Genomic DNA, 15,286 nt, shown 5'->3' with positions numbered 1-15,286 from the left:
ATCTTTCAATCTACGAAGACCGATCTTGTGTGATAGCTGCTCGAAACTGCTTCTAGGTAAAGATTTCATGAACAGGTCAGCTAGATTTTCACTTGACTTAATCTTGCGAACATCAATTTCCCCTTCTTTTTGCAAGTCATATGTTGAGAAAAATTTTGGTGAGATGTGCTTTGTTCGATCACCCTTGATATAACCTTCTCTGATCTGAGCTATGCAAGCAACATTGTCTTCATAAATAATTGTCGGCTCCTTCTTGATCTGTTCTAATCCGCATGCTTCTTGTATGTAATTAATCACTGATATCAACCACACGCATTCTCGGCCAGCATCATATAGTGCTATCAATTCGGCATGGTTTGATGATGTTGCTGTAAGTGTTTGCTTAGTTGACTTCCAGAAAATTGTTGTGCCACCGTATGTGAATACGTAACATGTCTGAGATTTTGCTTTGTGAGGATCTGATAGATATTCGGCATCAGCATACCCAACAAGCTGGGACTTTTGATCTCTATGATAGAAAAGACCTAAGTCTTGTGTCCCGCAAATATACCGGAATATATGTTTTATGTCATTCCAGTGTCTACGTGTTGGATTCGAACTGTATCTCGCTAGTACATGAACTGCAAATGATATATCAGGTCTTGTGTTATTTACGAGATACATAAGGGCACCGATCGCGCTTAAGTACGGTACTTCTGGACCAAGTACTTCTTCGCCTTCTTCTTGAGGGCGATAAGGATCCTTGTGTGGATTTAGAGATCGGACAACCATAGGTACGCTAAACGGATGTGCTTTATCCATATTGAAACGTACTAACATCTTCTGGATGTAGTTTGAAAATGTGCCATTGCACAGATACTCAAATTGTAGTCTGATGCATAATTTTGTCATACCAAGATCTTTCATCTCAAATTCCTTCTTTAATAACTGAGCAGCTTTCTCTATCTCTTCAGGAGATCCGATGATGTTGATATCGTCAACATAGATTGCTATTATAGTGAAAATTGAGAGTGATCGTTTTATAAAGACACATGGACTGGTTACATCAGACTTGTATCCTTTCTTTTCGAGATATTCACTAAGTCGATTGTACCACATACGACCAGATTGTTTGAGACCATATAAAGATCTCTGGAGCTTTATAGAACACATATCTCGAGGAGTTGAATTTAATGCTTCAGGCAATCTTAATCTTTTAGGGATTTTCATGTAGATGTCATTTTCAAGTGTCCCGTATAAGTATGCGGTGACGACATCCATTAGTCTCATATGAAGTCCTTCAGAGATTGTGAGGCCGATTAGGAACCTAAGGGTTGTCGCATCCACTACATGGGAATACGTTTCCTCATAATCAACTCCTGGGATTTGGGAAAACCCTTGTGCTACAAGTCGAGCCTTATATCGTACAATCTCATTCTTTTCATTTCTCTTTATTGCAAACACCCATTTATAACCTACTGGTTTGACGTCTATGGGCATTCAGACTACAGGTCCGAAAACATGTCGCTTTTCGAGCGAATTCAATTCGGCGTTTATGGCATCTTGCCATCTTGGCCAATCATTTCTGTGCATGCACTCTTCTAAAGTTTTTGGTACGTAATCATTTTCATTGATTACATCCGTTGCTATAACATATGCGAATATATCATCAACACGTGTTTTATTCCGGTTCCACATTGTACTATCTTGTACATAATTAATAGAGATCTCATTTTCGTTCGGTACCGGTGTTTCTTCTGAAACTTCATTTTCCTCTGGATTCATAGTTGTCTCTTCTGGGACATTTACCTCTACCGGGGTTTCACTTATAATCTTTTGGGAGTTTTCACCAACTGCGTTACTTTGCTCTTTTCGTTTCCGTGGGTTTTTGTCTTTGGAACCGATTGGTTTCCCACGCTTTCGTTGTATAGTAATCGCTTCTGGGATTACTTCAATTCGAGCAGGTGCATTTGATGCTGGTACATGTGACTTTGTCACTCTATTCGTGTCTGTGAATGCATCTGGTAATTCATTCGCTATTCTTTGCAAATGTATGATCTTTTGGACTTCATATTCACATTGACCACTTCAGGGGTTGAGATTTGATAGCGACGATGCATTCCATGTTATTTCTTGTGTTACCAGTCTTTCTTTGTCCTTATCTCCCCCTAAGACTGGGAACATTGTTTCATCAAAATGACAGTCAGCATACCGTGTTGTAAACATGTCTCCCGTCATTGGTTCTAAATATTTAATTATAGACGGGGAGTTAAAACCAATATAGATACCCAGTCTTCTTTGGGGTCCCATTGTATTACGTTGTAGTGGTGGTATTGGTACATATACCGCACAACCAAAAATTCTAAGGTGGGACAAACTTGGTTCTCGTCTGGAGACCAGTTGCAATGGGGAGTATTCGTGATCAGCAGTTGGTCTCACTCTAATCAGTGCAGCTGCATGCAAAATAGCATGGTCAAATATCCCATTGGATTCTTTCAAAAAATGAGGGACTTTCATGTATTAGCTTAGTTTGTGAAGGCCGAGTTATAAGTTTGCCCAGAGAGCATGCTGCACATTATAAGTCTTGTGGTAGCAAAACTTTTAAGTTTTTGAGAGGATGCCCGATTGCACTTTTGATTATTCGTCTCATCATTATGCTACCAGGGTGACCTAGACGGTCATGCCATATATTGAATGTCTCTTTATCTAACAGCTTTTGGTTACTCACCATGTATGATTCGATATTAGTACAATATAATCCAGAGGATAAGGCTTCTAATTGTTCAACAATGGTTTCTTGGCCATTTTTGTTTGAAGTAATTTGAAGATATTCAATATTATTTTCAGATATTGTCTTTAGGTGGTAACCGTTTCTTCGAATATCTTTAAAGCTAAGTAAGTTTCTTCTGGATAATTCATTATCAATAATGAGTTGGGTACTCGAAGATAATGTTATGTGTGCTCTGTCGGAGCCTTCGATAAGGTTACTGATACTAGATATAGTACCAATCGGTGTCTCTGCTGGAGACAACTCAGAGAAAAATTTCATATCTTTGAGAATAGTGTTAGTACTACCGCTATCTACCAGACATTCATCACCCATAATAGCTCTACTAGAGCTCGTATACATATTTATTTTTAATGAAATCACATGCATCCAAATGAACGTCTGGTATCGTGGCTGGTGGTGCATCCCCAATCAAGATTAGTTTCAGCATTCTTTCATTTTTTTTGTTTATTGGTGCGACATGTGCCAGACCAATGATTTGGCATCCCACATTTATAACAAATGTTGCTTTGGTTCCGCAACTTTTCCATTTCGAAGGTCGCCCCGTATTGTGTCGACTCGATTCACCACCGCTATTTTTAGTGTTCTGGGACTCTCGATGCCATGTATATCCCCGTCCTCGACCACTACCACGACCTCTGCTGGGGTCGCGGCCTTTACCTCTACCTCGTCCGCTTTGATAATTGGCCAAATTCGCTTCAGGGAGTGGGCTTGCACCGGCGGGTCGCGATTAATGGTTTTGTAGTAGGACCTTGTTGTTTTGCTCCGCGACTAGAAGACATGATATCAATTCAGAATATTTAGTAAATTTACGTTCCCGGTATTGCTGCGACAGGAGCATATTTGAGGCATGGAACGTTGAGAAAGTTTTTTTTTTTCAAACATGTCTTTATCGGTAATTTTCTCACCACATAATTTTAACTCAGAGGTAATGCGGAACAAGGCAGAATTATACTCACTGACAGTGGTAAAATCCTGTAGTCGTAAATGAAACCATTCATAGCGAGCTTTGGGGAGTAAGACCAACTTCTGGTGGTCAAAACGTTCTTTGATATTTGTTCATAATTCAAGAGGGTTCTCAATAGTTAGATATTCCCACTTTAGATCTTCGTGAAGATGATGGCGGAGGAATATCATAGCTTTCGCTTTATCTTGAGGTGAAGTTTGATTACCATCAATAATTGTCTCCCCCAAATTATTTGCCGTCGAAAGAATTTTAGTATCAAGAGTCCACGGGAGGCAGGGGCGGACCTATGTGGTGACTAGGGGTTGCCCGGGATACCCCTGAACTTTCTTGACGGAATACAAATTTTTTTAAAATTTTCGATTGTTTGTATCAGGATAATCTAAACAAATATTAGGATATCCCTGAGTGTAGGTGAAATTGAAATGAGAAAATAATTTCCGGTCAACGGAAACGAAATTTCCGAAGAAAACTTAAGTTGCAGCGTCAGTTCGAAGAAGATGAAGTTCTAATGTCGAAGAAGATGAAGTTCTAATTTATTATTATAATAATATTTAGTATTTGAAAAGTCAAAAAGTAAAGCCTGCAAAAGTGTTGTGTCAATTTTAAAACTTTAGTTAATATTCTTACCATTTACCTTTTATTTTCGTTCAAGAAAAATGTTAATGCATATTTAACTATTAATTTTTTATTTTGTTTTATTAGTGTAAACGTTATCCATTTGTTTTTTTACTTTTTTTAGTTTATCATTTTATTAGGTATTATATCTACTTTGTTAATAATTTTCGATCTTTTTTGTTGTTATAAGATATTTTTATTACAAACAAAATATTATCTATAAAACTTCAAAATAACATTTAATGTTTTACAAAAAAAAATGATAACATTCCCGTGTGTGTTTGATACACCCATTAATAAAAAATGATAATCAACGTATGTTCTAGAATATAAAACAAAATTATATTTGGATCCTATAATTAATTAGTTTTCATTCTCTCACTTTATTAGAGAGTGAAACTCAATTTGATTAACAATTTTACTTTAAAAATAGTTTACAACACACCTATCTATACCTAATCAATATGTAATTTCAATTATATCTTATCTCAAACTATCATATTATAATTTCTAAATTTTATTACTAACTTTTAATATTTTTTTTATTCAACGCGTGTAATACACGGGTTTGTTACCTAATAATTGTATATATTAAAGCTCATTTTTACTAGCCAACCTGGGTCTTTTAAAGATTGTTGAATTCTCACGGACGGGCCTAGGTTAAAAAAATAATAAGGGCCCATTTTTACTAGCCGCACCGGTCTCTTGAACTTTAAAGAGCGGCCCAAGCTAAAAAAAAATAGGATACCCCTAAATTTTTCTTCTAGTTCCGCCACTGACGGGAGGTAGTTGTTACCCGAGATGTCAAGGGCGGTAAATTCAAGTTTTGATAAGTACGACATATTATCTACAAAGGAAAGAAAAACAAGCCTTCCAATGAAATGTATATTGTATGAGAGCTTCGGGTTCTCTTTTGCTAGAACTGCAGGTTCTAAACTTTAAGCATGTTTATAAAATAGAGAAGATAAACAAACTCATTTATTAATTTTGTATTTTGTAATGTGGTTGTCTGGTAACATTATAATTGTTGGTTAAAAAAAATTGTACCATTAATAATATATTATATCAGTAATATCTTCAAATATGAAGTATAACATATTTGAATTCCAAATTTAAATATATTAAAACTAGATTCTTTACCCGCCGCGTGTTGCGGCGGCGCGCAACAGATAGGCAACGCGCAGCGACAACGGATAGGCGACGTAAGTAACTCGATTATTGAATTGCAATTTTATTTATTATACAAAGTCTCAAACCCATACACTTGTAGGTTCATGCTGTAGGTTCAACAGGTGGTGAAACAACCAAGCATTAGCATTGATGCTGGTAGATGTTGACTCGGTCTAGAGGATTGCACATTGTAGCATGTTTGAAATTGAAAATAACACTCTGTTTCAAGAGTTTACTATACAAAATCCATAAATGTTATGTAATATCCATAAAAAAAATTAGAGTCTAGCCAGCTTTCATGCCCAACAGATTACGCCAAAGTATTTCAACCTAAACCTGTGTTTTTTTTAACACCACCACTATAATTCGCCTTCTAAAATACACTTCAAGTATTGCCCGCCCTTCTCAATGCTTCTTCTCCAAGTTCGCAATCTCTTCATGGGTTCTTTTTCTTTGAAACCATCTCTCCATGATCATCATCTCTGCAAAACTAAACAACTTATTCAACCTCGATTGTTCAAATAAATGTGCGAAACAAAAGACGGATAAATGCTCCAAACAAAAAAAAACTTTTGGCCCGATAAATGACCCCCATTTGACCCATTACCCAACCCATCAGACACCCATTTTGCCACGTCCAGTCGGTAAAGAAAATGCGAGTTTCAACTGAGAAACACGATGAAGAAGATGCAAGTTTCAACTCAAAAAAGTGTAATCATACCTTTGATTCCATTTCCGATAACTATGTGAGTTTAATTGGATCAAGACCAAAAAAACATGATTATTGCCTTTAACATGTATTGCTCGTTTAATAATGTTCGAGTTTAGCTCGGTATTAAACAGGTTGAACAGTTAACCTGTTTAAATTTGTATGTTTTTTTAACATAAAGGTTTATAAAATTTGTTTTTTTTATTTTTTCAATCTGTGTTTAAACTTTTATTCAAAGCTACACATATACCTTACTCAAATGACAAACAACACGTAACTATTCATGCCAATTCTTAGATAACATGAACCTTTCTGCTTTTTTCCTTTTAACATAATTAAAATTTGTTATTCCTACGATAACATTAAACTATTATTTCATTTTTTTTACTTCATTTTAATTTTAGGCAGGTTATCTTTTATTGTACAGTTCCAACTTCCAACTACACAGGTCTTGAGCTAGGCGTTAATAAATAAACATGAGCAGTTTAAATCTTATTTTCCATGGTTGATTGCAAATGATTAATTCGTCTGATGCGGATACAATACAAAATAAGTGTTTTGTGTAGTCATTAATTTCTTTTACAATGTAATAATGCTTAGCAACCAATATCTCTTCATCAAAACTTTGATTTTTACCTATGTACTGTACTAATAACACGAAATCCGTTTTTTTTTTTTTTTTTTTTGCTAGTTTTTCTTTGATTAGATACGGGGAAACCAATATAAGATTTCATAAACTGTAGCAACTAACCAATTCACATCACACAAAACGAAAAGCCTTCGAAAGTCAAAGAAAGTGATGCAAACAACACTTATTCATCTAATGAAAGCAATAATACGAACAAATAATTCTACGGAGCATCTAAATGAAATCAAACGTACCGTGAGCATCTGCAAAGACTAATAAACAAATTCAGCAACAGCCGGCTAAATATGGATGGTTCTAGGTTCAGGAAATTCCAAGTGCTTGCAGCCTCTCCAGTATTTGCCCGATCGGAGTGTCGAGAAAATCTGATGCCACTGCCACCATCCAACAAAAAAAGTAAACTAAAATAAATAAACGAAAATAAATGTAAACTGAATCGAAGGAGAAACGCGATCTAGTTGTAAACACAATTGTTTTACAATCTCATCTCATCCATAACACAACTGAACCAGATGTGTGCGTGAAATATATGTCTCATTGAAGATCTTTTCCAATTACATTACAAAAACAAAATAATTTTGGATGGAAAGTCGTATTTTAGGAGTAAATCATTTTTTGAAGCAGGGTCACTAATTTAGAGTTCTTTGGCTTACTCCATTCCCTCTTTAGAGCATGTATTGCATTTTTTTTTTTGTTGCTTTTCCTTCTTTGTTAAAGAGGCTTAACACAGGTAATGCAGCCATACTTAGTAGACTTTTTTTGCACCAATTGTGCACATATGAGACCGTGGGGTATGGTGGGGCGGGGGTTTGGGGCATGGGTTGACACGTGGACTTCGAGGGGCACCGCTGGTCAATTGCATGTTGGGTCGGTATGGCGGGGCGTGGCTAGCCCGCGTGGGTTGGCCACGTGTTATAATTTTTTTTTCAATTATTATGGGTTTGGCTTGACCAAACGGTTGTTTTTTAAATTTAAATCCTAGCCACCTATAGCTTAGCCAACCCAGCCAATGAGAGCCGGCCACGTAAGACCGCTAGGCCCGCCCAATGCCCGGGCTGAAACCCCTGCCCAAGGGGCCACGCCGAAACCCAAGCCCACCCGGGGTGATGACTTGGGCGTTTGTACCCAACCCACGCCCCAACCCCGCCCCATACCCCATAGTCTGATTACAACTCTCTTTGAAATTGATAAAATCATAAAAGATAAACAACCTCCTTGTAATTTTGAAAAGCAACTAATGATCCTCCACCATGTAGATCCATATATTTATAAAGCCATTCTTGCTACCTCCATATATATGCTGTGAACCATTTGAGGAAAAGATTGCTCACTCTTCCATCCCACATGAATAAGAAGCAAGCACCCTATTCAACAAATCATTACATGTGCAATTATCAATTCAACTTAGTAAAACCACTACAAAAATAGTCAAAAATACATGCAGCAGTTTCAAAAATTTAAGCTAATAATGAATACTTCTTTTCAAACCTTGTGCCACCATTCAAAAGGGCTATCAGATAAATATTCATAGCATGCCTCCTTAGTACCTGTAGATTGATAAACAGGAGAAAATGGTGTAAATACCAAATGGCCTTAAAAAGCTCTGCTACAGATTGGCAACTAACTGACTTGCTAAAAAATGCGCAGTGTCATATGAGAAACTAAAGGAAAACATACTAAAACAGGAACCGTAAACAAAACTCAAAAGTAGGGCTTGCGTCAAGAACAGTGACTAATTCATCAACGGAACCCGGAGGATGTCACACCCGCTACTTTGTTTCCTTAATCCGTTACTCTTACACAACATCTGATGAGGTCATCTTAAATTCCACTCACTCAATTCGATGTTTTTTCAAGCCATGATCATCGCTATCTTCACAATCTAAAATTTCCAACAAACATCGATTCATTTCTATTTCTGTTTAAAATGTGAACAAAACTACCAAAAAACATACTTGTGGTCGGCAACAACCATAGTTCGCCGGGGTCGTGCTCGTGGAATTCTCATTCTCTTTTTGTGAAACAAATGAAGTATATATGATATATTAAAAAAATAAAAAACTTACCATTGTGGCATAGGTAGTTGAAGAACTCTGTCTTGATGCGCTTCCGTCTTCCATACCTAAGCTCAACTATAAACTAAACCCTACATCAAATTATTTTGCTCATATAACTTTAAACTGAAGAAAATTTATTGCAAATCAAATCAATATAATAATTGAATTTTAAAGTCAAATATAGTGAGCAAAGTGACATAAAACCTGTAAAACAGTTGCCTAAATCCAACCGTACCTACAAACAAACTTAAATAAACCGGAGTAGCAGGCGACAACAAATTGAAAAATCTCCAAGTTATTGTCTACCTGTACCGAACAAACACATGAATCGAAACAAAATGAGATCGATTAAGAGAAAAGTTTCGGTATATACAGACCTTCGCCGGAGAACTCGCCGGAAGAAATGTAACAGCAGCGGCAAGATCTAATCAATCAAAAAGCACACCACCAGATGAAGAGATCGGAAAAGTCCACAAACCCTCAACGACACCGCCATCACTGTGCCCCCGTCGTCTCTCCACCCCCTCCTTTCTGTCTCTCTCTCTCTCTCTCGCCGCTTGGTCTCTCTGTCGTGTACTGTGAAGCATCATGCGATGGTGGTGTTACCCGTCTCTTGCTCTGTCTCTGGAATCTTCTCTCATTCTTTGAAGAAGAAGAAGAGGAAAAGGAATTCTGGTATGAGTTTGATGGTCTTTCTTGGTTTTTATGTAAAAAAAAGGAAGGAGAGGGACACGTGTTTACCTTGCTATGCATCAGCCACCACGCGGCATTATCACAATAAAACTAAACCTTGAAAACCTAAATGCTCTAAGCAGATTAAAACAGGTAATGATGTACAACCAATAAAAAAAACAATACAGCAAACAAAACCAAAAACACAACCAAAGCTTAAAGTACAAATCCACAATGCATAAACATATTGCAAAATTATAATTTATAATATATAATATGTATGAAAACTTAATGTATGTGATGCACAGTATCTTATAAGGTATATATTTAATTATTGAAAGAAAAGAAAATGTCATCACATTCCCATTTACCCCACTAATGTCAAGGTTGATATGTTAATCGACTGAATCCATATTAAAAGGCCAATCTAATCTAACTACTATAATAAAAGAAACCAAGTTTTATACACATGTCATTTCATTCAAGGTATCCTCAAATTTATACTTATCTTATATTAATTAAATAAATAATAAATTAATATTAAATGTTATCCTAATTTATTAAAAATATTTTTTTTTATTATTTGGTATACAAAATTATATTCATTCAACTCATGTAAAATGCAGGGTTTTGAAAAATATGACTTTTTTTTTATTATTTGCTATACAAAGTTACATTTATATACCCGTGTAATACACGAAGTTTTTAAAGATATAACTTTTTATCATTTGATATGTCAAATTAGATTTATTCAACACGTGTAATACACAGGGTTTTTAAGATATATTTTTCTATTATTTGGTAGATTTTTCAACCCGACTATACAAGGGTTTTTTAAAGATACGACGTTTTTAGTATTTAATATACAAAATTACTTTTATTATATAACCCGTTACGGGATTTTTAAAGATACGACGTTTTTAGTATATAATATACAAAATTACATTTATTTATTATGTGTAATACACATGGTTTTTAAAAATATAACTCTTTTTTAGTGTGTAATACACGAAGTTTTTAAAGATATAACTTTTTATCATTTGCTATGTAAAATTTGATTTATTCAACACGTGTAATACATGGGGTTTTTAAGGATATATTTTTTTTTATTTTCAACCCGACTATACACGAGATTTTAAAAGATACGATGTTTTTAGTATTTAATATACAAAATTACATTTATTTAATATGTGTAATACACATGGTTTTTAAAGATATAACTCTTTTTTAGATCTATTCAACACGTGTAATATACGAGGTTTTTAAGGATGTTATTTTTTTTATATGGTAGATTTATTCAACCCGATTATACACGGGTTTTTTAAAGATACGACGTTTTTAGTATTTAGTATACAAAATTACATTTATTTAATCTGTGTAATACACATGGTTTTTAGAGATATGACGTTTTTAGTATTTAGTATACAAAATTACATTTATTTAACCCGTACAATACACATGATTTTTAAAGATATAACTTTTTTTTATTATTTGATATATAAAATTACATTAATTTAACCCGTACAATATACAGGGTTTATAAAGATATAACTTTTTATTATTTAATATATAAAATTACATTTAATCAACTCGTGTAATACACGGGATTCTAACCTAGTAGCCATTATATAATTATTATTAGCCCATTCTAAAATATGTGATGAGGAATGAGTTGCCCTAAAATTGTTTGAAGTTTACTGTCGTCACACGCGCAGAACATTCATCCCCTTCTATTTCTCTCTTTAGCCTCCACCCTTCTGGTATTTTCTTGTTAGTATCACGACCTTGACGTTCCCCTAAAAAATTGATGGTGTTTGTAAAACGGTTCTTCTCGAAGACTACCTAAATTTTCGTAGCCTATAATTCGCCGTCGTTGATTTTCAGTTATTCCTTGCTAAACCGTGGTTAACGATCCGCGGGTTCACCGGAAACCGCCTGCAACAGATGTGGACTTTCAGATCTTGCAAGATGCAGGGTCGATTGAGTTCCAGAGATCTAGTAAGATCACAAATCAAGGGGTAACTTGGAAGAATCGGTTCTAGAATCAGTCATAATCTCCGCCAAGCAAAATCGAATCGACTATGATTTAAGATCCATCAGAACATTGGTGGTGTGTAATGCCGGTTGTCGGTTTACGAGCGCCAGAGAAGCGATGTTTACGGGAATCTCCAAAGCGATTTTTAAGGGTCAGTTGTGAGAGTTTATAGATTGTGATCGTGGTTCTTTCACAATGTTCACGACGGCAGTGACCGCCAGATTGTTAGGAAAAAAAATTCAGTTCTTTGATTTCAGATCGATTCTTTAAATTATATTGTTTTCATAAGTACAAATCAAAGGAAAATCCTATGCTATTCTAAAAGCCATATAGAAAAACCTATTTCTGTTGATCCAAAGGATGAGATCTATAAACTGATTCGATTTTTTTTTTTTAAGAAAATAGAGGAAAAAGGTGATGCGATTTGTAATGTGGGGAGTGTTATGGTAGATCAGATGAATGAAAAAAAAAACGTTTTCTAATTTGCAATTTGTGAACCATTTTATAATTAGCACTTCATAAATTCGAAACTTATGATTCATCCTTTGGAAATATGTATGTATACTGTACTTCAATAAAAAATAATGGAAATATATTCAACACAGTGTGGAGATTTGGATGATGTGTACCCGGGTGGTGATGAACAATAAATTCTTGTTAAATCTCTGGTTAAAGATTGCTAGAAATTTCAGTGGAGAGTCATCGTGCTGATAACGTGATAAAAACCAAAGAGAATTAGGGATAAAATTTTAATTCTCATTATTTTAACATTACAATATATAGATGAACATAGCTATAAACCCTAAAGCCCATAAGTAATGGGTTGGGCCTAAATGTCTGGTTTATAACAGATAGGTTGTAGATAAATTATAGTGAATTATTTATTGAGACTTTATATGGATTTGTTAGTTTATTAGATAGGTTTATCTAATTAGTTATTTTTTATTTAAAATAGAGTTTGAGTCGGGTTAGGACTAGAATGAGTTTAGCATAAATAGATGGTCAGGTCTATTGTATTTGGTTTATTTTCATTGATAAAAAATAAAAAAGATGGTTCCTTAGCCTTGCTCAACTCGTTTCATGCAGATGGTTCCTTAGCCTTGCTCACTGTGGATTTCTCCAATGCTTTTAACACGGTTGACCGCACGGCCTTTCTCCAAGAGGTTCATCAGCATTGCCCGTCAATCTATCGGTGGGTCCAATTTCTTTACGCTCAGCCTGCTAGGTTGTATGTTGGTAACGAGTGTATTGGGGCTGCTACCGGAGTTCATGTCACACCCCCAAAATCCACCATGCGGAGTATCACCGCTTGGAGGCGTGACATGACCAGGATCGAGCCACTAATCATATTGAACAACATAATTAAGTAAATAAAACCAAACACAATACGATTGGTGACCAAAAGGAAGTAAACCGATTTTAGGTTAGCAGCGGAAGCATAAAACATAAGTTCAAAACATAAGTCCATAATTCATAAGTTTAAAGTCCAAACGTAGGTTTAATAAGTTCATAAAGTTTATTCATTAAGTACTGGACATATCAGTTCGCATCCCACAACGACCACCTCCATATGCAAGCTCCATAGCATCTAATGACCTGCAAAGTAGGGGTGTTCAAAAATATCCGTATCCGAAACTGAATCCGAAATATCCGAAATTCCGAATCCGAATTATCCGAAAGTTTGGATATTCGGATATCCGAATTTCGGATATCCGAAAATTCGGATTCGGATTCGGATATTGATATTGAAAATTTTTGGATATTTCGGATATCCGATATCCGAAAATATTAAATACTATTTTTTTTAATTTTTAAATATATATAACAATACTTGAAAACTCTCTTTTCTGAATCTCCCCGCTCATTCCTATCCAAATATTTCGTCTTCCCCGCTCATTGCTATCCAAATATTTCGATTTCTGCCGCCCTTTTTTTCCTTCTTTAAAGTTTGAATTCTCTGCTGCGAATCTACGATTCATCTTTTGATCATCGCTGGTGAGAGTTTAGGGCTCCTATTCACGTTCAGTTGATCATCGGTAGTGAGAATTGCAGCTCAAATGCTCTGCTGGGGTTTCTCTTCTTCAGCTCAAATGCTCTGCTGGGGTATGTATAAGATAATCAACTCCACCCCCTTCCCATACAATTGACATATTGATTATCTTCTTACTAAAGATTGATTTTTACTTATTTGTTTATTATTATAAGTGATGATTTGGATACCAATCTATCAAATATAATAGTGCTTTCAATCTGTTCTTCCATGATATTATCCTATTTTAAATAGCTTAAGCCAATCGTTCATATCTATTTGATTTGTAACTTTTTCATTACAATTTGCTGTCTTGGAAACGATTGTGTTTTATTTTTATTTAGGAACAATTTACTTTTAGAATTTCGGATATCCGTTTTACTATCCGAATCCGTATCCGAATTTTCGGATATCCGAAGTTCGGATATCCGAAAATTCGGATACGGATTCGGATAGTAAAATGAACTATCCGAAATTTTCGGATATCCGAAATTTTCGGATATCCGAAATTCGGATATCCGAACTTCCGGATATCCGATTTTGAACACCCCTACTGCAAAGCATGTAATAACGAGTCAACAACAAAGTTGAGTGAGTTCACGGTTGGTTGTCCATTTTAGAGTTGTTTCCAAAAACATAGTTTAATCTCATTCGGCTATCCAGCCGTGGGGGTTACCCCATAGTTTGAAAACGTTTATTAGTTAACCATCCCATGTCCACCTTCCCTGGCTATCCAGCCCGGCACTTTGGCCGTGGGGAGCTACCCCAGTATTTTAAACTACCAGACTCGTTTATCATATCGACTACTAACAAAAATCAATTGTGCCCTAGCGTCGGTGTTCTATCACCACCGACGTGCCATAGTCCATTAGTACACGCCCGACCGACTGGCACGGTGTGAGGTTTGTTAAACCTAATAGCGCTATTAACTAATGACCCGCTCGCCATAGCCTCGGCGATTAAGTCGATACAAAAGGGAGGGATTTCGCTGATAGAGTTCTAGTCCAGTAAGTCTAACACGTCCCAACAGAACGAGGAATTTACATTTCTGAACACGTCTCAAAGGACGAGGAATCCCTATTCCTGTACCCATTCCCATTCCCACCGGGAATTTACCATGCTTTGTAGAAAAGTGTGAACTCACCTCGGTTTGCTCGGTTAGATTCTCAAATATCGCTAACAGTCAAGGTCGGTCAATCACGTCCTAGTATGATTTACAGTTAGTCATTTAGTGTCTTACAAATAGAGCACAAAGTTCCTATACGTATCTATCACATAGCATGCATTACTTTAACTGTTTATGCCCGTATATATATATTTCCCATCCATTCCCCACTCATAAGCATACATACGATAGTGCACGTAACACATATAACATGTTAGATCATTCACAGATAGCATACTCGACATTTAGACACGCAAGTCACAACTTATATCAATTCAGCATTAATATTCAAAACCAGGCTGTTTTCGGACATTTCAATAAAATAGTTAACTTATTCCAAAAATTCCCAAATTTTTACAGGAGGTCTTAAACGTTCCATATTTTATTGTGTAAAAATATCGGGGTCCGGTTAATTACCAATATTTTATAAAAATTCATGTTCCGGACTGAACTC

General features: G+C 35.6%; 1 long non-coding RNA gene across 8 annotated transcripts; it reads right to left on the bottom strand.

Moving 5' to 3' along the window:
• Nucleotides 1-5,715: 5,715 nt before the first annotated feature.
• On the bottom strand, nt 5,716-9,730 carry LOC110925602. Of its 8 annotated transcripts, XR_004887332.1 has the most exons (8): nt 9,309-9,603; nt 9,167-9,237; nt 8,941-9,020; nt 8,552-8,756; nt 8,363-8,421; nt 8,086-8,238; nt 7,111-7,248; nt 5,722-6,001 (listed from the first exon to the last, which is right to left on the bottom strand). It is a non-coding gene; the product is annotated as an uncharacterized LOC110925602 (long non-coding RNA). The 8 variants fall into 8 exon arrangements; XR_004887333.1 differs by lacking the exon at nt 9,167-9,237 and having other exon boundaries at nt 5,716-6,001; XR_002584607.2 differs by adding an exon at nt 9,673-9,730 and having other exon boundaries at nt 8,941-9,573.
• Nucleotides 9,731-15,286: the final 5,556 nt, after the last annotated feature.

This window comes from Helianthus annuus, chromosome 17, assembly GCF_002127325.2.
Source record: "Helianthus annuus cultivar XRQ/B chromosome 17, HanXRQr2.0-SUNRISE, whole genome shotgun sequence".
NCBI classification, from domain to species: Eukaryota; Viridiplantae; Streptophyta; class Magnoliopsida; order Asterales; family Asteraceae; genus Helianthus; species Helianthus annuus.
This window is presented reverse-complemented; position numbering and strand designations above follow the sequence as displayed.